The sequence below is a fragment of the Spermophilus citellus genome, assembly GCF_964194105.1.
Source record: "Spermophilus citellus genome assembly, chromosome: 2".
Lineage (NCBI taxonomy): Eukaryota > Metazoa > Chordata > Mammalia > Rodentia > Sciuridae > Spermophilus > Spermophilus citellus.
The window spans coordinates 212603476-212631227 of NC_138183.1; positions in this window are offsets into that span (position 1 = coordinate 212603476).

Genomic DNA, 27752 nt, shown 5'->3' on the forward strand with positions numbered 1-27752 from the left:
GGCACTCGACCCCTAAGCCACATCCCCAGCCCTATTTTGTATTTTATTTAGAGACAGGGTCTCACTGAGTTGCTTTGCACCTCGTTTTTGCTAAGGCCGGCTTTGAACTTGCAATCCTCCTGCCTCAGCCTCCTGAGCTGCTGGGATTACAGGCGTGTGCCACCACTCCTGGCTTAACATGTATTTTTGAATACTTAGTTTTTATTTTCTCTTTTCTTCTTTCTATTATCATCCCCCATTTTTTTCTTTCTTTCTCTTTTTATTTCTTCTTTCATATCCCCTCTTACTCTTCATTTTCATCATTAATATTACTTTTAGTAATGCTTAACTTTTTATTCTAGTCTATATCATCTCTGTCTCTTCTCCAAAATTAGTGGTGTTGTAGATATTGTATTTCTAATAGGTTTTTATTGTATATCTCTATGGTTTGTTTTTAAGTTGTTGTTATTATTGGTTGTTTTCTTCTCTCAAAGGGATGATGAAAATCAAGTCCAGCACTTCAAATACATTGGGCTGGTGCTTTCCCACTGAACTTCCTTCCTAGTACAGTTGAAAGCTTCCAGCAGCTATATGGTCAAGAAATCCTGCAGCCAGATTGATTTGACTAGAAAATCCAGCTCCTTTTTGTAACTGCTTCCTGATTCCCTGTGTCCTCCCATCTCTCAGTTATTCAGATCTGCTGTCAGAGAACATGAGATGTAGTTGTGGGGGGATTAGAGGAATGAAAAGTGTGTGACAAAGAGTGCTCTAGTTTTCCTAGTTGAGAAGTTTTTTCTATAACCATCACATGAGTTCACTCAACAGATATTAAGTGCCAATTTTGTGCCAGGCATTGTCCTTGGCTGTGAAATAAACATGGAAGACTAAAATCCCATTGCATACTGAACTTATCTTCTAGGTACACATATATGCATAGATAATAAGGCTCAGTTTAATTGACTAAAATTCCAGTTGCTTTTCTATCTCATATGACTAATTTCAATTCAGTGTCAGTGCTATTGTTTGAATCTTGAATTTTTGTCAAGGACTCCCATTCCTATTTCCATTCCTATTCCCATTCTTATTCCTATTCCTATTGGAGGTGGTAACATTTAAGAAGTGAAGCCTAGTGGGAGATCTATAAATTATTGGGGGCCCTCATTCTTAAAGAGGATTTAGGGACTCTAATTCTCTTTTGTTCCTCTTTTCCTCCACTACATGCTCCCCCCATGATGTCCTGCCTCACCACAGGCCAAAGCAATGGGGACAATTGATCAACGACTGGAACTTCAAAACTGTGAACAACAACAACAAAAAAAAAAAAATATATATATATATATATATATATATATATATATATATATATATATATATATCATCTTAGCTATTTTGTTAAAATAACTGAAGGCTGGCTAACACAGGAAATGGTACCAAAAAGTGGGGTTGCTGCTGTAACTCTATACCTAACAATGTGGAGGAGCCTTTGGAATTGGTTTGCAGGAAGACTTTGGAGGAGCTGGTTAAAGCAAGACTACAATGCTATAAATATTTCTTAATGGGGTTGGGGTTGTGTGGCTCAGAGAAGGAGCTCTTGCCTAGCAAGTGTGAGGCCCTGAGTTCAATCTTCAGCATTACATAAAAATAAATAAGTAAAATAAAGGTATTATGTTCAACTACAACAAAAAGTAAATACTTTTTAAAAATTGCTTAATGGACAATTCTGATTGAGGGCTCAGAAATCCAAAAAGTTGGAAACTGTGGACAGTAAAGACTCAGCTGATGAGATTTCAAAGGTAAATGAGGACTCTTGACAATTGGGAGGTGTGGGAGGTGTGCCTAGTGAGAGGTATTAGGTTATTGAGGTGTGCCATAAAAGGGATGTGGGACTCTATTCCCTCCTCTCTGCTTTTTGCATCCTGGCCATGAAGTAAATAGTTTTTTTTCTAACATAAACTCCCTCCATGATTGACAAGCCCAAAGTATCAAGGCCAGATGATCATGGACTGGACCCTCTAAACTGTGATCCAAATATTCTGTTTGTCTTTCTAAGTTGATACATCATATATTTTGTTATAATGAAGGAAACCTGACTAACACAGTAAGGAAACTTTCAACCATGAAAGGTGTGTAATCACTGTAGCTTACTGTTTTTGTTGTTTTGTTTTCCTGAAGCTTGCAGCATATTAGATTCATCTAATTTTATAATTCATTTTATAATTCATCTAATTTTATAATTAACCCCTTCAGCTTCCCTTCAAAACTCACACATGCTCATATTGTATAAGTGGAGGGGACTTTTGCAAACACATTACAGGTGACAAAATGGAGGCTCAGAGTAGACAAGGTTACACACCCACCAGGCACAGAGCAGGACAAATACTCTAGACTCGTCCCTATTACCAGGTGTTGTCTTCTCTACCACATAGTCCTTCTCAATAACTCCTTTACCATTGGGTTATTTCACTTGGGTAGGAACTGCACTGAGAATCTCTAACATTCATTTTCAGAAAACATTCATTTTCAGAAAACATTCATTTTCAGAAAAATGAATGTTTTCAGTGAGATACTAGGACACTGTCTGCAGCTATATCTATAGGACATATTAGGACTATCTCTGGTTTATCATTTCTGAAAGAGAGTAGTTGCCAATCTGCTGCTTTGACTGACTGTGGGTGAACACATGATTAATGAGGCACTTGCTGCTACTCTCTGTCTCAGTGTCCACAGCATTCCCCACCTTATGGCTTTCTGTGCTGTCTGCCTGTCTCAGTGTTTGCCTATCTCTGGTTGCCTCTGGTTTTTGTCTTTGATCATCTGTTTATTGCTGCATGGTGCTACTTCTGTAGAGTCTTTTTGTTCCCCCATCTTTTGTTTTTTGGTGTTTTTTTTTTGTTGTTGTTTTTTGTTTGTTTGTTTTGTTTTGTTTTTTGTTTTTGTCCTTAGTTATTCTTCTCTCTCAATTTCCTCACTCAGATCTCCACACCAGCTTAAATGATGTGAGAAAATTATCTCTGCCATTCTTCATTAGGGCTCAGTTCTGCTCCTAAGGTCTCCATCTGCAGGGAAGGACTCAAAGATATCTGAAGGTCATGGGGAAAACAGGGAGGACAGGCCTTGAAAGTCTCTGCAGAGTTTCTGTAGGAAACTGGAATACTGAGCCAGAACTGGAATACTGGTAGCAGCACTTCCCTGAAATTGCTCTTGGATCCAAGATGTGCATCAGTCCAACTGGTTAACAAAATGTACAGATGCCCTATTATGTGCCAGGTCCTGTGAGAGAAACTGAACATGCAAGAATGAAGGCAGTGGGCACCTGCTTCTTTGGTGACAGGGTCATAAAGCAGAGAAAAAGGAAGTGGGAAGAAAAAGGGTTTATTGGGGATAGTTGATGCCAGGACCCCTGCTGACTGTGAAAAAAACAGGTTCTTGGAGTTGAACAAGGGATAGCTATTATGACTAAAGGTTGAACAAAGGATGTTAATAAGTCTTGTTTATAATTATATCTTGTGAAGATAGCCACAATAAAACTCTGGCCGATTATCACCTCTTTCATGAATTAAGGGTGTCCAGGAATACCTACTAGCTCTCTGACCATGAACCCAGTAACCCTGGCATTCTGGCCAAGGGAATCCTCACATGGGATCTTTTCTGATGACCTTCCAGGTGTTCTCAGCTTTGATGATTCAGCTCTTTATCTTTTGTGGTTGAGTGAAGATATTAGTTGGGTTGGATATATACATTATATATAATAATCATATATATATATATATACATTATGTATATATGATTATTTATACATAAAGATATATGTATAAGATATATACTGTATGTAAGTATATTATATATAATTTATTTACTTATATCTTACATTATTATAAGATGAATTTAAAGAAATTTATAAAAAAGACAATTTTAAAAACTTAAAATATCAAGTAAATCTCAGTGAAATAATTTTTTAAAAAGCACCAGGTGAAAAAATTTTCTACAAAACCTTTAGTTGGACAACAAAATTTTCTCCAAAGACAATGAAATAAAGAAGAAAATAAATTGTTTGCAGGCTCTATTTGAAATATAATATAATTCAGTCTAGGAGACTGAAAGTTTATGATAAGTTCATGCATCCATCTATCCACACACCCAACTATCCAGCCACTTAATATGCATTTGTAAGCACCTATTTATTGTATACAAGCCGGGTGCTGGGAATATGTACCTGTATGAAACACAATTTTTGCTCTTGATTACATGAACTCTGCCACAGATGGGAAAGGAGCTCCAAGAGTGACCTGTATGAAGAAGGGGACACAGGAAAGGCAGGAAGCCTTTTTTGGCTGCAGATCCAAGAACCAATTGCATCGCTGTTCACTGAAGCTTCCCGGTGTGTCCCTATTTCATTCCCCCTTAGGAACTCAGACTCAGAGGAAGGGCAGATTCAATCTGAGCAGTTGGAGGGGAGGCTTTTTTTCTGTTTGGTACATACAGAGAAATGTCACTTAGAAGCTGATATATGGGAGAGCAAAGGGAAAGTCAACAGAGCTGTGGGTGTCCTGGGTCTGGTGAAGAGGTTGTCCACCCCTGGCCTGGTAGGTTAACAGGCATCCCTGAATAGGTTGAGAGGCTTTTAGGTCTTAGGGAAAATGCCAACAGCCAGTCTGGCTCTGGAGACAGTGGGGAACAGACAGCTCAAGGTCAAAAACATCTGCTTGAAGTCAGAAAGGAATGAGTCAGGATACTACCAACAGTACCTATTACAATGAAATACTTAACTCCCACTATCATTCGTGGTTGATACTTTTTTCTGTTGTACAGGTGAGGAAACTGAGTCTTCTGAAGGTGTGTTATCTGCATTTCCTTCCACACAGCTCTGCTTCCATTATTAGCTGACTTATATTCTCTCTCTCTCTCTCTCTCTCTCTCTCTCTCTCTCTCTCTCTCTCTCTCTCATGCTCATGCACACACACACACACACACTGCCTAGGGACTAGGTTCATGGGGTATAAATCCTCTAGCTCTTTTAACCATCACTTCATCTCCAGTATTCCTCCATGTGGTTGAACCACAATGGCTCTCTGTGGGACCTGGCTTAATACACCATCCTCCCTTGGCTTTCTTCTCCAAATCCCAGTCTTCTACTCTCCTGCTCTTTTTCCTAGAGGAAAAAAAAATGTTTTAAAAATTGCTTTCAAAATATTCCATAACCTAGTTCCAGTTTCTGGGGAATGTGTGTGTGTATTTTAGTTATTAAGGATCGAACCCAGAGCACTCTACCTCTGAGCTATCCCAGTACTCCCTCTCCTTTTTAAATTCTGGTTCAGTAATTTTCACAGGCCAGAAAAGTTAGAATCCTTCTGCTTCAGCCTCCCAATTCACTGGGATTACAGGTAAGTGCTACTGCTACTATGCCTGGCAATCTTTTTATTTTTTTATTTTTTTTAAAGTTTAATTTGTACATTTATTTTTCTTTTTTTAAGAGAGAGAGAACATTTATTTATTTTTTTTTACTTTTCTTTTTTTAATTTTTTTTATTGTTGGTCGTTCAAAACATTACAACGTTCTTAATATATCATATTTCACAACTTGATTCAAGTGGGTTATGAACTCCCATTTTTACCCCATATACCGATTGCTGTATCACATCAGTTACACTTCCATTGATTTACATATTGCCATTCTAGTGACTGATGTATTCTGCTGTCTATCCTATTCTCTACTATCCCCCTTCCTCTCCCCTCCCCTCCCCTCCCCTTTTCTCTCTCTACCCCCTCTACTGTAAATCATTTCTTCACTTACATATAAGAGGAAATGAGGGGTAAGAGAAAAATAATACAATCTTTTTATTTTTATTTTATAATTTTAGCACATATGAAATTGGGATGCATCTTAATAATACAATGTCTTAAAACTTAATTTAAAGTATTGTTTTCTGGGCTGGGATTGTGACTCAGTGGTAGAGCACTCACTTAGCATTGCCGGGACCCGGGTTTGATCCTCAGCACCACATAAAAATACAGGCATTGTGTTGTGTCCATCTACACCTAAAAAACAAATATTAAAAAAGTATTGTTTTCTTAGAGTACATCAAATAATGATGAGTCCAGTGGTGAGCTGGAAATGTTTAAGGACTAGCTCTCCAAAACATATTTTGGTACATGTGCTGATTTTTATGATATAAATACTTGCATCGATTGTTAGCTATCATGATGATGTCAGTTGGCTTGCAAAGTTCTTGAAAATGCAAAAATTGGCTCTTAGGAGCTGGTATACCCTAGCCCCAGTACACCACTGAGAATGCCTTTGATTATTTGTATTGTAGATATGACAAAATGCAGCAAATTACAGCATGTATGTGCAACATCTAGCGTAGTGCTTGTAAATGATTAACTGTCAATAAATGATAGTTAATGCTATAATGATAATGTTAATAAAGCCATCAAATTACTTACTCATGCAGCAAATATTTATTCACCACCTATATACTGTTATCTATTTCTACATGACAAATTAAGACAATTTTAATGGTTTAAGATACATTAGAGATAATACATACACTTATTATCTCATGGTTTCTGTAGGTTAGGAATCTGCAAATGGCTTCTTAAGCTGAGTCCAAGGACTCAGGGTTTCTAGTAAGGCTTCAGTGATGGTGTTTGCTGGGACAGGTATTTCATCTTAAACTTCAACTCATATGACAAATTCATTTTCAAACTAGCTTACATGGATTCAATTCCATTTGTGCTGTTTGTTGGTCTAGGGGTCTCAGTTACTATTGGCTGTGGACTGTAGTAGCTGTCAGTTCCTTGAGAAATGAATCTCCCCAAAACAGTGACTGAAATTGCAATCTCTTGTAAGCAAACTTGGAAGCTGCATCTTTTCAACATACATGTATAATATTGGTTAGGAGCAAGTCATTCAAAGGGAGAGAATCATACAAGGTGAATATGAAGAGGTAGAAATCACTAAAGGTCATTTTTTTAAATTTTCTTTATTGGTTGTTCACAACATTACAAAGCTCTTGACATATCATATTTCATACATGAGATTGAAGTGGGTTATGAACCCCCAATTTTACCCCAAATGCAGATTGCAGAATCACATCGGTTACACATCCACAATTTTACATAATGCCCTATTAGTAACTGTTGTATTCTGCTACCTTTCCTATCCCCTACTATCCCCCCCCCATCTTCTCTCTCTACCCCATCTACTGTAATTCATTTCTCTCCTTGTTTATTTTCCCATTCCCCTCACAACCTCTTATATGTAATTTTCTATAGCAATGAGGGTCTCCCTTCATTTCCATGCAATTTCCCTTTTCTCTCCCTTTCCCTCCCATCTCATGTCTCTGTTTAATGTTAGTCTTTTCTTCCTGCTCTTCCTCCCTGCTCTGTTCATAGTTGCTCTCATTATATCAAAGAAGACATTTGGTATTTGTTTTTTAGGGATTGGCTAGCTTCACTAAGCATAATCTGCTCTAGTGCCATCCATTTCCCTGCAAATTCCATGATTTTGTCATTTTTTATTGCTGCATAGTACTCCATTGTGTATAGATGCCACGTTTTTTTATCCATTCATCTATTGAAGGGCATCTGGGTTGGTTCCACAGTCTAGCTATTGTGAATTGTGCTGCTATGAACATCGATGTAGCAGTATCCCTGTAGCATGCTCTTTTAAGGTCTTCAGGGAATAGTCCGAGAAGGGCAATAGCAGGGTCAAATGGTGGTTCCATTCCCAGCTTTCCCAGGAATCTCCAAACTGCTTTCCAAATTGGCCGCACCAATTTGCAGTCCCACCAGCAATGTACAAGTGTACCCTTTTCTCCACATCCTCGCCAGCACTTGTTGTTGTTTGACTTCATAGGGGCTGCCAATCTTATTGGAGTGAGATGGTATCTTACGGTGGTTTTCATTTGCATTTCTCTGACTGCTAGAGATGGTGAGCATTTTTTCATGTACTTGTTGATTGATTGTATATCCTCCTCTGAGAAGTGTCTGTTCAGGTCCTTGGCCCATTTGTTGATTGGGTTATTTGTTTTCTTATTGTCTATTTTTTTGAGTTCTTTGTATACTCTGGATATTAGGGCTCTATCTGAAGTGTGAGGAGTAAAAATTTGTTACCATGATGTAGGCTCCCTATTTACCTCTCTTATTGTTTCTCTTGCTGAGAAAAAACTTTTAAGCTTAATTAAGTCCTATTTGTTGATTCTTGTTATTAACTCTTGTGCTATGGGTGTCCTATTAAGGAATTTGGAGCCCGACCCCACAATATGTAGATCGGAGCCAACTTTTTCTTCTATCAGATGCAGAGTCTCTGATTTGATATCAAGCTCCTTGATCCATTTTGAGTTAACTTTTGTGCATGGCGAGAAAAAGGGATTCAGTTTCATTTGGTTGCATATGGATTTCCAGTTTTCCCAACACCATTTGTTGAAGATGCTATCCTTCCTCCATTGCATGCTTTTAGCCCCTTTATCAAATATAAGATAGTTGTAACTTTGTGGATTAGTCTCTGTGTCCTCTATTCTATACCATTGGTCCACCCGCCTGTTTTGGTACCAGTACCATGCTGTTTTTGTCACTATTGCTCTGTAATATAGTTTGAAATCTGGTATCGCTATACCACCTGATTCACACTTCCTGCTTAGAATTGCTTTTGCTGATTGAGAAGAAGATGGCGGCGGGAAGTGAGTAAGCCGCTCTGAGCCCCGCGCCGCGGCGTCTGAAAAGATGAGGTAAAGATCATTAAAGGAGATCTGTCGACAAAAACCCAGCACCGTGTCAAGATAGGGGCCTAGGTGGAGTGAATCAGCCACTAATCCAGCCAAGGTGAAGGGAGTACAGCACGACTTCAGCGCGAGCAGTAAGGCTGCAGCCCGAGCCGCCCGGCTCCATCAGCCCCTTCTCCTTCTCCCTCCCCTTCTCCTCTCCGCCTTTCCACCTTGCTTCTTTCTCCCCAGCCGTCTCTCCTCCCAAGCTCAGTCTCTAAATTTAGATCTCAACTTCTTTCCCCCACCCCGCCCGCTCTCTCGCGTGTCCGGTACCCGGACCGCGCGGCCCTGAGGCGCCGCCTCCCCTCCCCCAACCCGCACCCCCTCCCCGGGGGTCCCGAAGGCCGCCACCACTGCCGCCGCCGCTGCCGCCGCCGCTGCCGCCGCCTCCCACAGAGCACCATAGAGCAGACTCTTCACCGCGCGAATGAACTGCCAAAGTATATGAAACAGCTGATAAGATGAGCGACAATTTAAAATCCAAGTGATCCAAGAACACGCACTGAACTCTGACCCGCTGAATTCAAACTCCCGGTCACCTGCTTCCCGCAGACAAACAGCTATGACTCGGCATTAATTCATCCCGCTGAAACAAATGGTCAGCCCTTCTCATCCTACGAAGGTAAATGCCTACCGAGCCTTCATAAGTAGTGGCCACAGGTTTGAAACGGGGCTTGGGAGAGAAGGACCCACCCGTTGAATTAGTCTCCCGGCAAAGGGAAACCGTGTCATCAGACTGCTGCGGAGGAGATAACTGCGTTGAAACAGGTGTGTGATCCCATAGCCTTGCCTCTCCACACATCGGGAAAACTCTAAGAGCCCCTCCCAGCTCTCCCGTAAGGGCACCTCCCAGCTCTCCTGTGAGTGCTTCAGCCAGCCCGAGGGAATCAGAGGTGGTGCGGGTCCCACAAGCGGAAATACCACTCCCACCAGGGCTGACTGCTGAGGCCTCTTGCACCACCTACGGGAAGTGGATACCAGAGGGCAAGTAAAAGCCGCTGAGGATTCTCAGCCCCAAACTCTACAAGCTTAGGGTCTGAGGGAATGGCAAACTGGAAGAGTGTGCCCAGTCGTTCATGAAAACAGGGCTCCCGGGAGCAGCAGACTTGGCGTGTAGCCAGTATTGTGGTGAGAGGGGCCTGGCTAGAGAAAAAGTGGGTAGTGACTAGGCACAAGAGGAGGCTCTAGACACTCAGGATTGGAGACTCGCCCAGTCTGGGAAGAGCTGCTGCACAGTGATTGGTTCCCGCGTATTGACAGGAGAAACTTGACCTGGTGGGCACAGCGCCATCTACTGGAAGAGAAGTTAATCAAACTCTAAGACTGCATTTATTAGGTTTTTTTTTTTTCTTTTTCTTTTCTCCTTTTTTTTTTTTTTTTTTTGATTTAGGTTTTTCTTTCATTTTCATTTTTTTCTTTCTTGTTGTTTTATTAATTTTTTTTTTACAAAATATTTTTTTAAATTTTTTTTTCTACTAATTTTAACTTAAATTTTTTTAATTATTATTATTTTTTTTAATCTTTTTCTTTTTTAGTTCCTATTCTTTTTCTTCTTTAGTCTTCTCATTTTTCTTATCCCCCCTTTTTTCTTGAATTCTACCTGCCTACTCTCATTCTCTTTAGAGACTTCTTCCCTTCCCTTCAAATACCTTTCCTCCCAAGCATCAAACTAATTTATAGGAGTAAACAGTAACTCAGCAGTCAAACAGAACAAGAAACAACATGAGCAGCTTCAAAAAACAAGGAAGAAAAGGAGTACAAACAACGCAGGACAGCCTAAATATTCAGGAGGACCTAGAGTCATCAGAAAAATGGTCATATAAAGAACTCAAGGAACACCTAAGACAGATGGAATGGAACCTTAAAGAGGATACAAGACAGCAAATTCAAGCAGCGAAAGAACACATTGAGAATGCATTTCACAAACAGATAAAAGAAGAAGTTAAGTATCTTTATCAGGAGATAGAGACTATAAAAAATAATCAAACAATAATTCTAGATATGAAGGAAACGATAAACCAAATTAAAAACTCAATTGAGAGTATCACTAACAGAGTGGAGCAAGTAGAAACCAGAACATCAGATAATGAAGACAAAATACACCATCTTGAAAAGAGTCTAGCCAACTCAGAAAGGCTGGTAAAAAATCACGAGAAAAACATCCAAGAATTATGGGATAACATTAAGAAACCGAACTTACGAGTCATCGGGATAGAAGAAGGTACAGAGATTCAAACCAAGGGAATGAGAAACTTGCTGAAGGAAATAATTACAGAAAACTTTCCAGAAATAAAAAAGGAAACAGATATACAAATTGAAGATGCATACAGGACACCGAGCACACAAAATCACAGTAGACCAACGCCAAGACACATTGTTATGAAGATATCCAATATACAGAACAAAGAGAAAATATTAAAAGCTACAAGAGAAAGGAGACAGATTACATTTAGGGGTAAACCAATATGGTTAACCACGGATTTTTCATCACAGACACTGAAAGCAAGAAGGTCATGGAACAATGTATTTCAAACACTGAAAGACAATGGATGCCAACCAAGAATTCTGTATCCAGCAAAATTAAGCTTCAGGTATGACAACGAAATAAAAATCTTTCATGATAAACAAAAGTTAAAAGAATTTGCAGCCAGAAAACCAGAATTGCAAAGCATTTTGAGCAAAACACTACACGAGGAAGAAATGAAAAACAATAACCAAAACCATCAGTGGGAAGTGCCGCAGTAAAGACAGAGGGCAAGGGGAAAGACAATCATGGAGAGACAAACAAAATTTTTTTTTTAAAAAAGGATAAACAATCAAACATGGATGGAAGTTCAAACCACATATCAATAGTAACTCTGAATGTTAATGGCTTAAACTCTCCAATAAAGCGACATAGGCTGGTATCATGGATTAAAAAAACAAATCCAACAATATGCTGCCTCCAGGAGACACATCTGATGGGAAAAGACATACACAGGCTGAAGGTGAAAGGATGGGAAAAAATATACCACGCACATGGTCCTCGTAAGCAAGCAGGGGTGGCCATCCTCATATCGAATAAAATCGACTTCAAGACTAAGTTAATCAAAAGGGATAAAGAAGGTCATTATATACTGTTAAAAGGAACCATTCACCAACAAGACATAACAATTATCAATATTTACGCACCAAACAATGGTGCTGCGACATTCACAAAACAAATTCTCCTCAAATTCAAGAATCAAATAGACCACAACACAATAATTATGGGAGACTTCAACACACCTCTCTCACCATTGGACAGATCCTCCAAACAAAAGTTAAATAAAGAAACTATAGAACTCAATACCACAATCAATAACCTAGACTTAACTGACTTATATAGAATATATCAACCATCATCAAATGGATATACTTTCTTCTCAGCAGCACATGGATCCTTCTCAAAAATAGACCATATATTATGCCATAGGGCAAACCTCAGTAAATATAAAGGGGTGGGGATAATACCATGCATTTTATCTGATCATAATGGAATGAAACTGGAAATCAATGATAAAAGAAGGAATGAAAAATCCTACATCACATGGAAAATGAACAATATGTTACTGAATGATCAATGGGTTACAGAAGACATAAAGGAGGAAATCAAAAAATTCTTAGAGATAAACGAAAATACAGACACAACATATCGGAATCTATGGGACACAATGAAAGCAGTTTTAAGAGGAAAGTTCATCGCCTGGTGGTCATTCCTCAAAAAAAGAAGAAACCAACAAATAAATGAGCTCACACTCCAACTCAAAGCCCTAGAAAAGGAAGAGCAAAACAACAGCAAATGTAGCAGAAGGCAAGAAATAATTAAAATCAGAGCGGAAATCAATGAAATTGAAACAAAAGAAACTATTGAAAAAATTAACAAAACTAAAAGTTGGTTCTTCAAAAAAATAAATAAGATCGACAGACCTTTAGCCATGCTAACGAAGAGAAGAAGAGAGAGAACTCAAATTACTAACATATGGGATGAAAAAGGCAATATCACAACAGATGCTACAGAAATACAGAAGACAATTAGAAATTATTTTGAAAATCTATATTCCAATAAAATAGAGGATAGTGAAGACATCGATAAATTTCTTAAGTCATATGATTTGCCCAGACTGAGTCAGGAGGATACACACAATTTGAACAGACCAATATCAATGGATGAAATTGAAGAAGCCATCAAAAGACTACCAACCAAGAAAAGCCCAGGACCGGATGGGTATACAGCGGAGTTTTACAAAACCTTTAAAGAAGAATTAATACCAATACTTTTCAAGTTATTTCAGGAAATAGAAAAAGAGGGAGCTCTTCCAAATTCATTCTATGAGGCCAACATCACCCTGATCCCGAAACCAGACAAAGACACCTCAAAGAAAGAAAACTACAGACCAATATCTCTAATGAACCTAGATGCAAAAATCCTCAATAAAATTCTGGCGAATCGAATACAAAAACACATCAAAAAAATTGTGCACCATGATCAAGTAGGATTCATCCCTGGGATGCAAGGATGGTTCAATATACGGAAATCAATAAATGTTATTCACCACATCAATAGACTTAAAGATAAGAACCATATGATCATCTCGATAGATGCAGAGAAAGCATTCGACAAAGTACAGCATGCCTTTATGTTCAAAACATTAGAAAAACTAGGGATAACAGGAACTTACCTTGACATTGTAAAAGCTATCTATGCTAAGCCTCAGGCTAGCATCATTCTGAATGGACAAAAGTTGAAGGCATTCCCTCTAAAATCTGGAACAAGACAGGGATGCCCTCTATCACCACTTCTATTCAATATAGTTCTCGAAACACTGGCCAGAGCAATTAGACAGACGAAAGAAATTAAAGGCATAAAAATTGGAAAAGAAGAACTTAAATTATCACTATTTGCAGATGACATGATTCTATACCTAGAAGAACCAAAAGGGTCTACAAAGAAACTACTAGAACTAATAAATGAATTCAGCAAAGTGGCAGGATATAAAATCAACACACATAAATCAAAGGCATTTCTGTATATCAGCGACAAAACTTCTGAAATGGAAATGAGGAAAAACACTCCATTCACAATATCCTCAAAAAAAATAAGATACTTGGGAATCAACCTAACAAAAGAGGTGAAAGATTTATACAATGAAAACTACAGAACCCTAAAGAGAGAAGTAGAAGAAGATCTTAGAAGATGGAAAAATATACCCTGTTCATGGATAGGCAGAACAAACATCATCAAAATGGCGATACTACCAAAAGTTCTCTATAGATTTAATGCAATGCCAATCAAAATCCCAACGGCATTTCTTGTAGAAATAGATAAAGCAATCATGAAATTCATATGGAAAAATAAAAGACCCAGAATAGCAAAAGCAATTCTAAGCAGAAAGAGTGAATCAGGCGGTATAGCGATACCAGATTTCAAACTATATTACAGAGCAATAGTGACAAAAACAGCATGGTACTGGTACCAAAACAGGCGGGTGGACCAATGGTATAAAATAGAGGACACAGAGACTAACCCACAAAGTTACAACTATCTTATATTTGATAAAGGGGCTATAAGCATGCAATGGAGGAAGGATAGCATCTTCAACAAATGGTGTTGGGAAAACTGGAAATCCATATGCAACAAAATGAAACTGAATCCCTTTCTCTCGCCATGCACAAAAGTTAACTCAAAATGGATCAAGGAGCTTGATATCAAATCAGAAACTCTGCGTCTGATAGAAGATAAAGTTGGCTCCGATCTACAGATTGTGGGGTCGGGCTCCAAATTCCTTAATAGGACAACCATAGCACAAGAGTTAACAACTAGAATCAACAAATGGGACTTAATTAAACTTAAAAGTTTTTTCTCAGCAAAAGAAACAATAAGAGAGGTAAATAGGGAGCCTACATCCTGGGAACTAATTTTTACGCCTCACACTTCAGATAGAGCCCTAATATCCAGAGTATACAAAGAACTCAAAAAACTAGACAATAAGATAACAAATAACCCAATCAACAAATGGGCCAAGGACCTGAACAGACACTTCTCAGAGGAGGATATACAATCAATCAACAAGTACATGAAAAAATGCTCTCCATCTCTAGCAGTCAGAGAAATGCAAATCAAAACCACCCTAAGATACCATCTCACTCCAGTAAGATTGGCAGCCACTATGAATTCAAACAACAACAAGTGCTGGCGAGGATGTGGAGAAAAGGGTACACTTGTACATTGCTGGTGGGACTGCAAATTGGTGCGGCCAATTTGGAAAGCAGTTTGGAGATTCATGGGAAAGCTGGGAATGGAACCACCATTTGACCCTGCTATTGCCCTTCTGGGACTATTCCCTGAAGACCTTAAAAGAGCATGCTACAGGGACACTGCCACATCGATGTTCATAGCAGCACAATTCACAATAGCTAGACTGTGGAACCAACCCAGATGCCCTTCAATAGACGAATGGATAAAAAAAAATGTGGCATCTATACACAATGGAGTACTATGCAGCAATAAAAAATGACAAAATCATAGAATTTTCAGGGAAATGGATGGCATTAGAGCAGATTATGCTTAGTGAAGCTAGCCAAACCCTAAAAAACAGATACCAAATGTCTTCTTTGATATAATGAGAGCAAGTATGAACAGAGCAGGAAGGAAGAGTAGGAAGAAAAGAGTAACATTAAACAGAGACTTGAGATGGGAGGGAAAGGGAGAGAAAAGGGAAATTGCATGGAAATGAAGGGAGACACTCATTGCTAAACAAAATTACATATAAGAGGTTGTGAGGGGAATGGGAAAATAAACAAAGAGAGAAATGAATTACAGTAGATGGGGTAGAGAGAGAAGATGGGAGGGGAGGGGAGGGGGGATAGTAGGGGATAGGAAAGGTAGCAGAATACAACAGTCACTAATATGGCATTATGTAAAATTGTGGATGTGTAACTGACGTGATTCTGCAATCTGCATTTGGGGTAAAATTGGGAGTTCATAACCCATGTCAATCTAATGTATGAAATATAATATGTCAAGAGCTTTGTAATGTTGTGAACAACCAATAAAAAAAATGTAAAAAAATAAATAAATAAATAAATAATAATAAAAAAAAAAGAATTGCTTTTGCTATTCTGTGTCTTTTATTTTTCCATATGAATTTCATGATAGCTTTATCTATTTCTACAAGAAATGCCGTTGGGATTTTGATTGGCATTGCATTAAACCTATGGAGAACTTTTGGTAATATCGCCATTTTGATAATGTTAGTTCTGCCTATCCATGAACAAGGTATATTTTTCCATCTTCTAAGATCTTCTACTTCTCTCTTTAGGGTTCTGTAGTTTTCATTGTATAAATCTTTCACCTCTTTTGTTAGGTTGATTCCCAAGTATTTTATTTTTTTGAGGATATTGTGAATGGAGTGTTTTTCCTCATTTCCGTTTCAGAAGTTTTGTCGCTGATATACAGAAATGCCTTTGATTTATGCGTGTTGATTTTATATCCTGCCACTTTGCTGAATTCATTTGTTTGTTCTAGTAGTTTCTTTGTAGACCCTTTTGGGTCTTCTAGGTATAGAATCATGTCATCTGCAAATAGTGATAATTTAAGTTCTTCTTTTCCAATTTTTCTGCCTTTAATTTCTTTCGTCTGTCTAATTGCTCTGGCCAGTGTTTCGAGAACTATATTGAATAGAAGTGGTGATAGAGGGCATCCCTGTCTTGTTCCGGATTTTAGAGGGAATGCCTTTAACTTTTGTCCATTCAGAATGATGCTAGCCTGAGGCTTAGCGTAGATAGCTTTTACAATGTCAAGGTAAGTTCCTGTTATCCCTAGTTTTTCTAACGTTTTGAACATAAAGAGATGCTGTAATTTGTCGAATGCTTTCTCTGCATCTATCGAGATGATCATATGGTTCTTATCTTTAAGTCTATTGATGTGGTGAATAACATTTATTGATTTCCGTATATTGAACCATCCTTGCATCCCCTGGATGAATCCTACTTGATCATGGTGCACAATTTTTTTGATGTGTTTTTGTATTCGATTCGCCAGAATTTTATTGAGGATTTTTGCATCTAGGTTCATTAGAGATATTGGTCTGTAGTTTTCTTTCTTTGAGGTGTCTTTGTCTGGTTTCGGGATCAGGGTGATGTTGGCCTCATAGAATGAATTTGGAAGAGCTCCCTCTTTTTCTATTTCCTGAAATAACTTGAAAAGTATTGGTATTAATTCTTCTTTAAAGGTTTTGTAAAACTCCGCTGTATACCCATCCGGTCCTGGGCTTTTCTTGGTTGGTAGTCTTTTGATGGCTTCTTCAATTTCATCCATTGATATTGGTCTGTTCAAATTGTGTGTATCCTCCTGACTCAGTCTGGGCAAATCATATGACTTAAGAAATTTATCGATGTCTTCATTATCTTCTATTTTATTGGAATATAGGTTTGCAAAATAATTTCTAATTGTCTTCTGTATTTCTGTAGCATCTGTTGTGATATTGCCTTTTTCATCCTGTATATTAGTAATTTGAGTTCTCTCTCTTCTTCTCTTCGTTAGCATGGCTAAAGGTCTGTCGATCTTATTTATTTTTTCGAAGAACCAACTTTTAGTTTTGTTAATTTTTTCAATAGTTTCTTTTGTTTCAATTTCATTGATTTCCGCTCTGATTTTAATTATTTCTTGCCTTCTGCTACATTTGTTGTTGTTTTGCTCTTCCTTTTCTAGGGCTTTGAGATGAAGTGTGAGCTCATTTATTTGTTGTTTTTTTTCTTTTTTTGAGGAATGACCACCAGGTGATGAATTTCCCTCTTAAAACTGCTTTCATTGTGTCCCATAGATTCCGATATGTTGTGTCTGTATTTTCATTTATCTCTAAGAATTTTTTGATTCCCTCCTTTATGTCTTCTGTAACCCATTGATCATTCAGTAACATATTGTTCATTTTCCATGTGATGTAGGATTTTTCCTTCCTTCTTTTATCATTGATTTCCAGTTTCATTCCATTATGATCAGATAAAATGCAAGGTATCATCTCCACCCCTTTATATTTACTGAGGGTTGCCCTATGGCATAATATATGGTCTATTTTTGAGAAGGATCCATGTGCTGCTGAGAAGAAAGTATATCCATTTGATGATGGTTGATATATTCTATATATGTCAGTTAAGTCTAGGTTATTGATTGTGATATTGAGTTCTATAGTTTCTTTATTCAACTTTTGTTTGGAGGGTCTGTCGAATGGTGAGAGAGGTGTGTTGAAGTCACCCATAATTATTGTGTTGTGGTCTATTTGATTCTTGAACTTGAGGAGAATTTGTTTTATGAATGTCGCAGCACCATTATTTGGTGCATAAATATTGATAATTTTTATGTCTTGTTGGTGAATGATTCCTTTTAACAGTATATAATGACCTTCTTTATCCCTTTTGATTAACTTTGTATTGAAGTCGATTTTATTCGATATGAGGATGGCCACCCCTGCTTGCTTACGAGAACCGTGTGCGTGGTATATTTTTTCCCATCCTTTCACCTTCAGCCTGTGTATGTTTTTTCCAATCAGATGTGTCTCCTGGAGGCAGCATATTGTTGGATTTGTTTTTTTAATCCATGATACCAGCCTATGTCGCTTTATTGGAGAGTTTAAGCCATTAACATTCAGAGTTACTATTGATATATGGTTTGTACTTCCAGCCATGTTTGATTATTTATCCTTTTTTAAAAAAAATTAGTTTGTTTCTCCATGATTATCTTTCCCTCGCCCTCTGTCTTTACTGAGGCACTTCCCACTGATGGTTTTGGTTATTGTTTTTCATTTCTTCCTCGTGTAGTGTTTTGCTCAAAATGCTTTGCAATTCTGGTTTTCTGGCTGCAAATTCTTTTAACTTTTGTTTATCATGAAAGATTTTTATTTCGTTGTCATACCTGAAGCTTAATTTTGCTGGATACAGAATTCTTGGTTGGCATCCATTGTCTTTCAGTGTTTGAAATACATTGTTCCATGACTTTCTTGCTTTCAGTGTCTGTGATGAAAAATCCGTTGTTAACCTTATTGGTTTACCCCTGAATGTAATCTGTCTCCTTTCTCTTGTAGCTTTTAATATTTTCTCTTTGTTCTTTATATTGGATATCTTCATAACAATGTGTCTTGGCGTTGGTCTACTGTGATTTTGTGTGCTCGGTGTCCTGTATGCATCTTCAATTTGTATATCTGTTTCCTTTTTTATTTCTGGAAAGTTTTCTGTGATTATTTCATTCAGCAGGTTACTCATTCCCTTGGTTTGAATCTCTGTACCTTCTTCTTTCCCGATGACTCATAAGTTTGGTTTTTTTATGTTATCCCATAACTCTTGGATGTTTTTCTCGTGATTTTTTTACCAGCCTTTCTGAGTTGGCTAGACTCTTTTCAAGATGATATATTTTGTCTTCATTATCTGACGTTCTGGCTTCTACTTGCTCCACTCTGTTAGTGATACTCTCAATTGAGTTTTTAATTTGGTTTATCGTTTCCTTCATTTCTAGAATTATTGTTTGATTATTTTTTATAATCTCTATCTCCTGATAAAGATGCTTATCTTCTTCTTTTATCTGTTTATGTAATTCATTCTCAATGTGTTCTTTCGCTGCTTGAATTTGCTGTCTTGTATCCTCTTTAAGGTTCCATTCCATCTGTCTAAGGTGTTCCTTGAGTTCTTTATATGACCATTTTTCTGATGACTCTAGGTCCTCCTGAATATTTAGGCTGTCCTGCATTGTTTTTTCTCCTTTTCTTCCTTGCTTTTTGAAGCTGCTCATGTTACTTCTTGTTCTGTTTGACTGCTGAGTTACTGTTTACTCCTATAAATTTATTTGAAGCTTGGGAGGAAAGGTATTAGAAGGGAAGGGAAGAAGTCACTAAAGAGAATGAGAGTAAGCAGGTAGAATTCAAGGAAGGGGGATAAGAGAAATGAAAAGACAAAAGAAGAAAAAATAGGAAATGAAAAAGAAAAAAAAAATTTTTAAATAATAAAAAAAATTAAAATTAAAATTAGAAGAAAAAATTTTTTAAAAAATTTTAAAAAAAGATTAAAAAAACAACAAGAAATAAAAATGAAAATGAAAGAAAAACCCAAATCAAAAAAAAAAGAGAAAAGAAAAAAAAAAACTAATAAATGCAGTCTTAGAGTTTGATTAACTTCTCTTCCAGTAGGTGGCGCTGTGCCCACCAGGTCAAGTTTCTCCTGTCAATACGCGGGAACCAATCACTGTGCAGCAGCTCCTCCCAGACTGGGCGAGTCTCCAATCCTGAGTGTCTAGGGCCTCCTCTTGTGTCTAGTCACTTCCCACTTTTCCTCTAGCCAGGCCCCTCTCACGGGTGCCGCTCATCACAATACTGGCTACACACCAGGTCTGCTGCTCCCGGGAGCCCTGTTTTCATGAACGACTGGGCACACTCTTCCAGTTTGCCATTCCCTCAGACCCTAAGTTTGTAGAGCTTGGGGCTGAGAATCCTCAGCGAATTTTACTTGCCCTCCGATAGCCACACCCCCGGTAGCTGGTGCAAGAGACCTCAGCAGTCAGCCCTGGTGGGAGCGGTAGTTCCACGCCGCGGGTCCCGCGCCACCTCTGATTCCCTTGGGCTGGCTATCGTGCTCACGGGAGAGCTGGGAGGGGCCCTTACGGGAGAGCTGGGAGGGGCCCTTAAGGTTTCCCCAATGTGTGGAGAGGGAAGGCTAGGGAATTACTACTAAAGGTCATTTTAGAAAATTACCATCACTTAAAAGTGGCCTACAGGAGACTCAAAGACAAAAAATCTTCCTTTCATAATAACATATGTCTTAGTGGCTGATTACCAAAAATAGCTTCCAACTAAGTAGCAGGTTTTCAGAGACATTTGGGGAGGAAACATTAGGAAGAAACTGGGCATAATAGAGGTGATACCCATCAGTAGGTGTGTGACCCAGGCCATGCAGGAAGAACATGAGAGGGATTGGGTAGAATAAACATGGTGGGCTGTGTCTTGCATTGTGAGTTCTCATGCTTCAGCCTAATAGGAAAAGTTGATGATATATAAGACGTCATGAGCAGTAGGGGTCACAGAGTTAAATAGATCTAGGTTTATGTTTCTGATTATTATTAGCCAAAATGTTTAGGCAATCTTTCTCATTTCAGTGAGGCTCTTTTCTTTTGGCTACAATATATGATGATCCCTAACTCTCAGTGCTTTGGAGGCTATAAGATAGTAGGTAGTGAATACCTACTCAGTAAATAGTCATCATTAATTTAAGGAATGAGTGAGTGATTCACCCCATATGCTCTCTAGATGAATATTTGTAGAGCAGATACAAACATGGATTAAAGCTTTTGTATAAAACAAAACCAAGAGAATTGTACCTGAAAGGCATTGTGTTTTCAGTTGCAGGAGACAAAGTTATAAAAGTAATTCCATGTTTTAAGTTCCTATTAAATATCCTAAATGTACTCTCCATAGTTCCATTGATAATCCAACAAAAGCATGTTATTACTTTGCCCACCTTACCAATGAGGGAAGCAGAGCTCAAGAAGACTCAGTCACTTGCTTTAGGCCACACAGCCATAGGCGGCCTGTGGCAGAGATCATTCTTGCAGCCCATATCATGATGAAAACCAATAAATAGCCTGGCAGCTGCTGGAGGAAACAGAGCAGTTTTGTTAAAGCCTTATTCCCATAAAGTCCTCCTAGTTTGACCTGTCTCGTGGTTTCCTGAAATAGTTCACTTGCACAGCTATTTGTATTTAACCCAATGTGGAGATAATTTAGTGCAAAAAATCTTTTCCACAGGGAAGGGAAGGTTTTTAAAAAGGAATTCAAGATGATAAACAGTTGATTAATATCTGGGCTTTCTGAGGCAGTGGATTACAGTTTGGACAATCTGCCAAATTAGTAAAGGAAAATCTAGGGAATAAGATGTCCACTGGGGCTTTTATAAACTGTAGCATCTTCCTAAGAATCTTCTACCTGCACGCATAAGGTTGTGCATACTCTGGACATATCTGAGAAGACCCTCAGCTGTCAATTCTGGCTTATCTTCAGGCTCTGCACAAGTGATAGTGACTCCACCTTAGGAGTCATTAACCTTTTTTATTGGTTATTCAAAACATTACAAAACTCTTGACATATCATATTTCATACATTCGATTCAAGTGAGTTATGAACTCCCATTTTTACCCCAAATACAGATTGTAGAATCACATCAATTAACCTTCTGGCTGAGTATCAAGGTGTTCCCCAACCTACACAGAACCCCTCAGCAATGACTTGGAGACTTGTGCATTTCAGGCTTTAGAGATCTCAGTCCAATCATTAACTAATCACTAAGTTAACTGAACAGAAACTTCTGAAACCACACACAACAAAGAATACAGAATTTATTGAATTAGCTCAGGAAATTGGATAAACAAAACTAATAAAAAACACCATCAAAACAAAACCTGAGGAAGGGAATCTGATTGCCACACTGTACTACTAAAAATGTCATGTTTTCAACCTAAAATATTATTAACAATAAAAGAGAATAAAATCATGGCATTTGCAGGTTAAATGGATGAAGTTGGAGAATATAATGCTAAGTGAAGTTAGTCAATTCCAAAAAAACAATGGCAAATGTTTTCTCTAATATAAGGTGACTGACTCATAGTTGGGTAGGGATAGGGAACATTGGAGGAATAGATGAACTCTAGATAGGGCAGAGGAGTGGGTGGGGAAGGGAGAGGGCAGGGGGTTAGCAATGATGGTGGAATGTGATAGACATCATTATCTAAAGTACATATATGAAGACATGAATTGGTGTGAACATACTTTATATACAAACAGAGATATGAAAAATTGTGTTCTATATGTGTAATAGGAATTGTGATGCATTCAGCTGTCATGTATTTAAAAAATAAAAGCAATTTTTAAAAAGAGAAGAATTAAAAAGACATGTAGAGAACAAATAGCAAATTGGAAGACCTAAATCCTACCTTATCAATAATTACATTAAAAGTAAATGGGTTAAACACTACACTTATAAAGCAAACATCAGAAGAATAAACTTTTTAAAAACCCACAATATCTAACTATATGCTATCTACTAGAGACATCATTTAGATTTAAAGACACAGAGAACCTGAAAATAAAAACATGAAAGAAGATACACCAGAGAACTAGTAAACCAGAAGAGAGCTAAAATAGCTGTACTATTATCAAAGTATATTTCAAGCAAAATTATTACTAGGGACAAGGAAGGATATTTTAAAATGGTAAAGCAGCCAATTTATCAAAGAGCTATAATAATTAAAAATCTATACACACCTGGCAACAGAGCACCAAAATACATAAAGCAAAAACTGAAAGAATTCAAGATGGAAATTGACAATTTAACAGAAATTTTTGGAGACTTCAATATTCCCTTTCAACAATTTATAGCATAGTTAGAAAGAAAATAAAATACTTAAGCAACACTATAAACTGACTACACAAAAAAGACATCTAATAGAACATTCTACCCAAAAACAGCATAATAAACATTCCTTTCAAGTGCACAAGAAGCATTCTCTAGTATAGACCATATATGTTCATATATTAGACCCCAAAATATGTCTCAACAAATTTAAAAGGATTGAAATTATACAAAATGTAAACTCTGGAATTTATTTAACACATTCCTAAATATCCAATGGAACAATAAAAAATCATATGAAATTAGAAAATACTTTCAGATGAATGAAAACAAAAACAATAGATCAAAACTTAGGGACTATAATAAAGTCATTACTTAGAGGAATAATTTATAGCTGTAGATGTCTGTACTAAAAAAAATCTCAAATCAATAACCTAATCTTTCACTATAAGAAGAACTAACTAATCCAACATAATGGGAAGGAAGGTAATACTAAATATTAGAGTGGAAATAAATGAAATAGAAATTGGAAAATATTGAGATAAATCAACAAAACAAAAATCCATTCTTTTAAAAGATCAACAAACTGACAAGGCTTCACTAGACTGACCAAGACTCAAGTGATTAATATCAGGAATATAAAAGAGGACATTATTGCCAATTTATAGAAATAAAAAAGACTATAAAGGAAAACCATTAATACTTGTATTTCAACAGATTAGATTACTCAGGTGAGGTGAACAAATTCCTAGAAATATACAAACTACCAAGGTTAACTCAAAAAATAAACAGAGAATTGTAACACACATATGTTAAGTGAAGAGAATGAATTAGATTTTTTATTTGAATAGCAGAAAACAACAAGAAAATAATCTTTCCAGAGAAGCCCACAAACCTAAGTGACTTAATTCTATCAAACATTTAAAAAAAATAATTAATATCAATTCTTCCCAGACTCTTCCAAAACATATGAGGAAAACATTTTCCAGCACAATCTATGAAGCTTGACATCAAAACATCAAAAGAAAAGTTCAAACCAATACTTTATATAAGCCTAGACACAAAAGTTCTTAGCAAAATAATAGCCCACTGAATCCAGTGACATATGAAAAGAATCATACATCATGCCTATTTATCCCAGGAATGTCAGTTTGGTTCAACATACAAAAATCAACCAATTTAATACACATAATGATAAAATGAAGAATGAAAGCCACATTATTTCAATGGGCACAAATAAAACATTAACAAAATGCAATACATTTTCATAAAATAAAGTACTTTTTAAAACACTCAACAAACTACAATTATAAGGAAACTTTTTACCCAAAGGTAATATCATAATTACTAGTGAAAGATTCTATGCCCTTCTCCCTAAGATCAGGAACAAGCCAAGGGTGCCTAATTTTGTTATTTATATTCAACATTGTACTGGAACTTTTGGTAAGGTCAATTAAGAAAGAAAAAAAGGAAGACATTAAGATTGGAAAGAGAGTAGAGCCATCTCTATTTATAGCAGACTGATCCTATGTATAGAAAACCCTAAGGAACCCACGTAAACACCATCACCCCTCCAAAAAAAAAAAAAACAGAGCTAATAAACAAAGATACAGTTTACAATATGGGGAAAATCAATATACAAAAACCAGTTTACTATCTGTACAAGAACAACCAGGAATTTAAAAATAAAATTAATAAAATAATTTATTTTGGTGTTATTATGACTGTACAGTACTTTGTCTTGGTGTTCAATGTTGATTTTTTTTCACAGCTACTTATATACCACAAAATTCACCATCCCAAAGTGTATAATTCAGTAGACTCTAGTATAGTCACAGTGTCATACAACTATACTGTCTATCCAGGATATTTTCATCACCCCAGAAAGCAACCAGAAAGAAAGAGGAGCTGTTTACTTCCAGGGAAAAAATATGTATATATGTAAATATATATATACACACATACATACTAAAAATTAAAATGTAAAATGGTTAAAGCTAGTCAAATATAGGAAAAAAAATACAAATATATGTATATATGTATATATGTACATATATATATATAAATACTAAAAATTAAAATGTAAAATGGTTAGTCAAATATAGGAAAAACTCAATAAAAAAAATTAAATGTCATCTATAAGGCAGTTCAAAAAATAAAATAAAAGTGCTCATCAAAAAACTTCATAGAGATATAAAAGATGGTGGAATGAGATAGACATCACCATTACCCTAAGTCACGAATGGTGTGACTATACGTTGTGTACAACCAGAGATATGAAAAATTGTGTTCTATATGTGTACTATGAATTGTAATGCATTCTGCTGTCATATATAACAAATCAGAATAATAAATAAAACAATATATTTCTAGTTAAATATAAAACTATATATGGTTATGGTATATTAATTTAAATAAATATTTTTTTGAAAGAGAGAGAGAGAGAGAAAGAATTTTAATACTTATTTTTTAGTTTTCGGCGGACACAACATCTTTGTTTGTATGTGGTGCTGAGGATAGAACCCGGCCGCACACATGCCAGGCAAGCGCGCTACCGCTTGAGTCACATCCCCAGCCCTGGTATATTAATTTAAAACAGAAAGATACAGAAAGATTAAAAGTAAAGAAACAAAAAAATTAACGAGGTAAATAATTCTTTTTAGTAAAATATTTCCAGCTTTAAGAAAAATACAATGAAACCTCAGTCTTGTGTCAAAACATCTTGCCACACTCTGGATAACAGATATGTTTTTAAATTTTAATTTTTGTGTTTTAGTCATTATTCAAGCACAAACTTACTTTATGATAAAAAGTATGTTTCCCTAATTTTATTATTAATACATAGGCAATAATTCATACATAGTAGTTAATAAATATCACTTGAAAATTCTGATATATGTTAAACTATAAGACCTCTTTCTTTTTTATTTGTATATTTATTTATTTTGTTATATATGACAGCAGAATGCCTTACAATTCATGTTACACATATAGAGCACAGTTTTTCATATCTCTGGATATATACAAAGTAGAGTCACACCATTCGTATCTTCAAGTACTTAGGGTAATGATGTCCATCTCATTCCACAGTCTTTTCTACCTCCATCCCCACCTTCCCCTCCCTCCCCTTTGCCCTATCTAGAGTTCTTCTATTCCTCCCATGCCCCCCTCCCAACCATATTATGAATCAGCATCCTTATATCAGTGAAAACATTCGGCATTTGTTTTTTTGGGATTGGCTAACTTTGCTTAGCATTATATTCTCCAACTGCACTCATTTACTTGAAAGATGCCATGATTTTATTCTCTTTTAATGCTGAATAATATTCCATTGTATATACATATAACACATTTTCTTTATCCATTCATCTACTGAAGAGCATCTAGGTTGGTTCCACAGTTTAGCTATTGTGAATTGTGCTGCTATAAACATTGATGTGGCCATGTCCCTGTAGTATGCTGTTTTTAAGTCCTTTAGGTATAAACCGAGGAGTGGGATAGCCGGGTCAAATGGTGGTTCCATTCCAAGTTTTCCAAGAAATCTCCTTACTGCTTTCCATATGGACTGCACCAATTTGCAATCCCACCAGCAATGTGTAAGTGTGCCTTTTTCCCTACATCCTCACCAACACTTATTGTTGTTTGTATTCTTAATAGCTGCCATTTTGATAGGAGTGAGATGAAATATTAGAGTAGTTTTGATTTACATTTCTCTAATTGCTAGAGACATTGAACATTTTTTATATATTTGTTGATTGATTGTATATTTTCTTCTGAGAAGTGTCTGTTCAGTTCCTTGTCCCATTTATTGATTGGGTTATTTGTTTGGTGTTAAGATTTTTAAGTTCTTTATATATCTTAGAGATGAGTGCTCTATCTGATGTGTGCGCGATAAAAATTTGTTCCCAAATTGTAGGCTCATTCACCTGATTGGGTTTTTTTTAGTTTGAATCAATCCCATTTATTGATTCTTTTTTATATTTATTTTTTAGTTGTAATTGAACACAATATCTTTTATTTATTTATGTTTATGTGGTGCTGAGGTTCAAACCCAGGGCCTCACATGTGCAAGGCAAGTGCTATACCGCTGAGCCACAACCCCAACCCCCATTTATTAATTCTTGACTTTAATTCTTGTGCTATTAAGAAAGTCAGGAGCTAATCCAACATGATGGAGATTTTGACCTACTTTTTCTTCTATTATACACAAGGTTTAATTCCTAGGCACTTGATCCACTTTGAGTTGAGTTTTGTGCATGGTGAGAGGAGTGTAATTTTATTTTGTGCATATAGATTTCCAATTTTCCCAGCACCATTCATTGAAGATAACCAGCTAAATATTAACCAAAATAAATATAATGTAGTTTTATTCATATTACATGATTATAAGATGAATATAGAGTTATTTGTTATTTTATTATAAAATGTTAATTACATTTTGTGTATTAGAAAAATGTCAAAAACAATATTTAAAAATAGGCACCACTTATAAAACCAAAATGTACTTAGGAATAAATCTAAAAAGAAAAAAAATATGTATAACATCTTATGTATAAAAATGACCAAAAAAATTATGGCATTAAAGAATATTTAAATGAAGAAATAG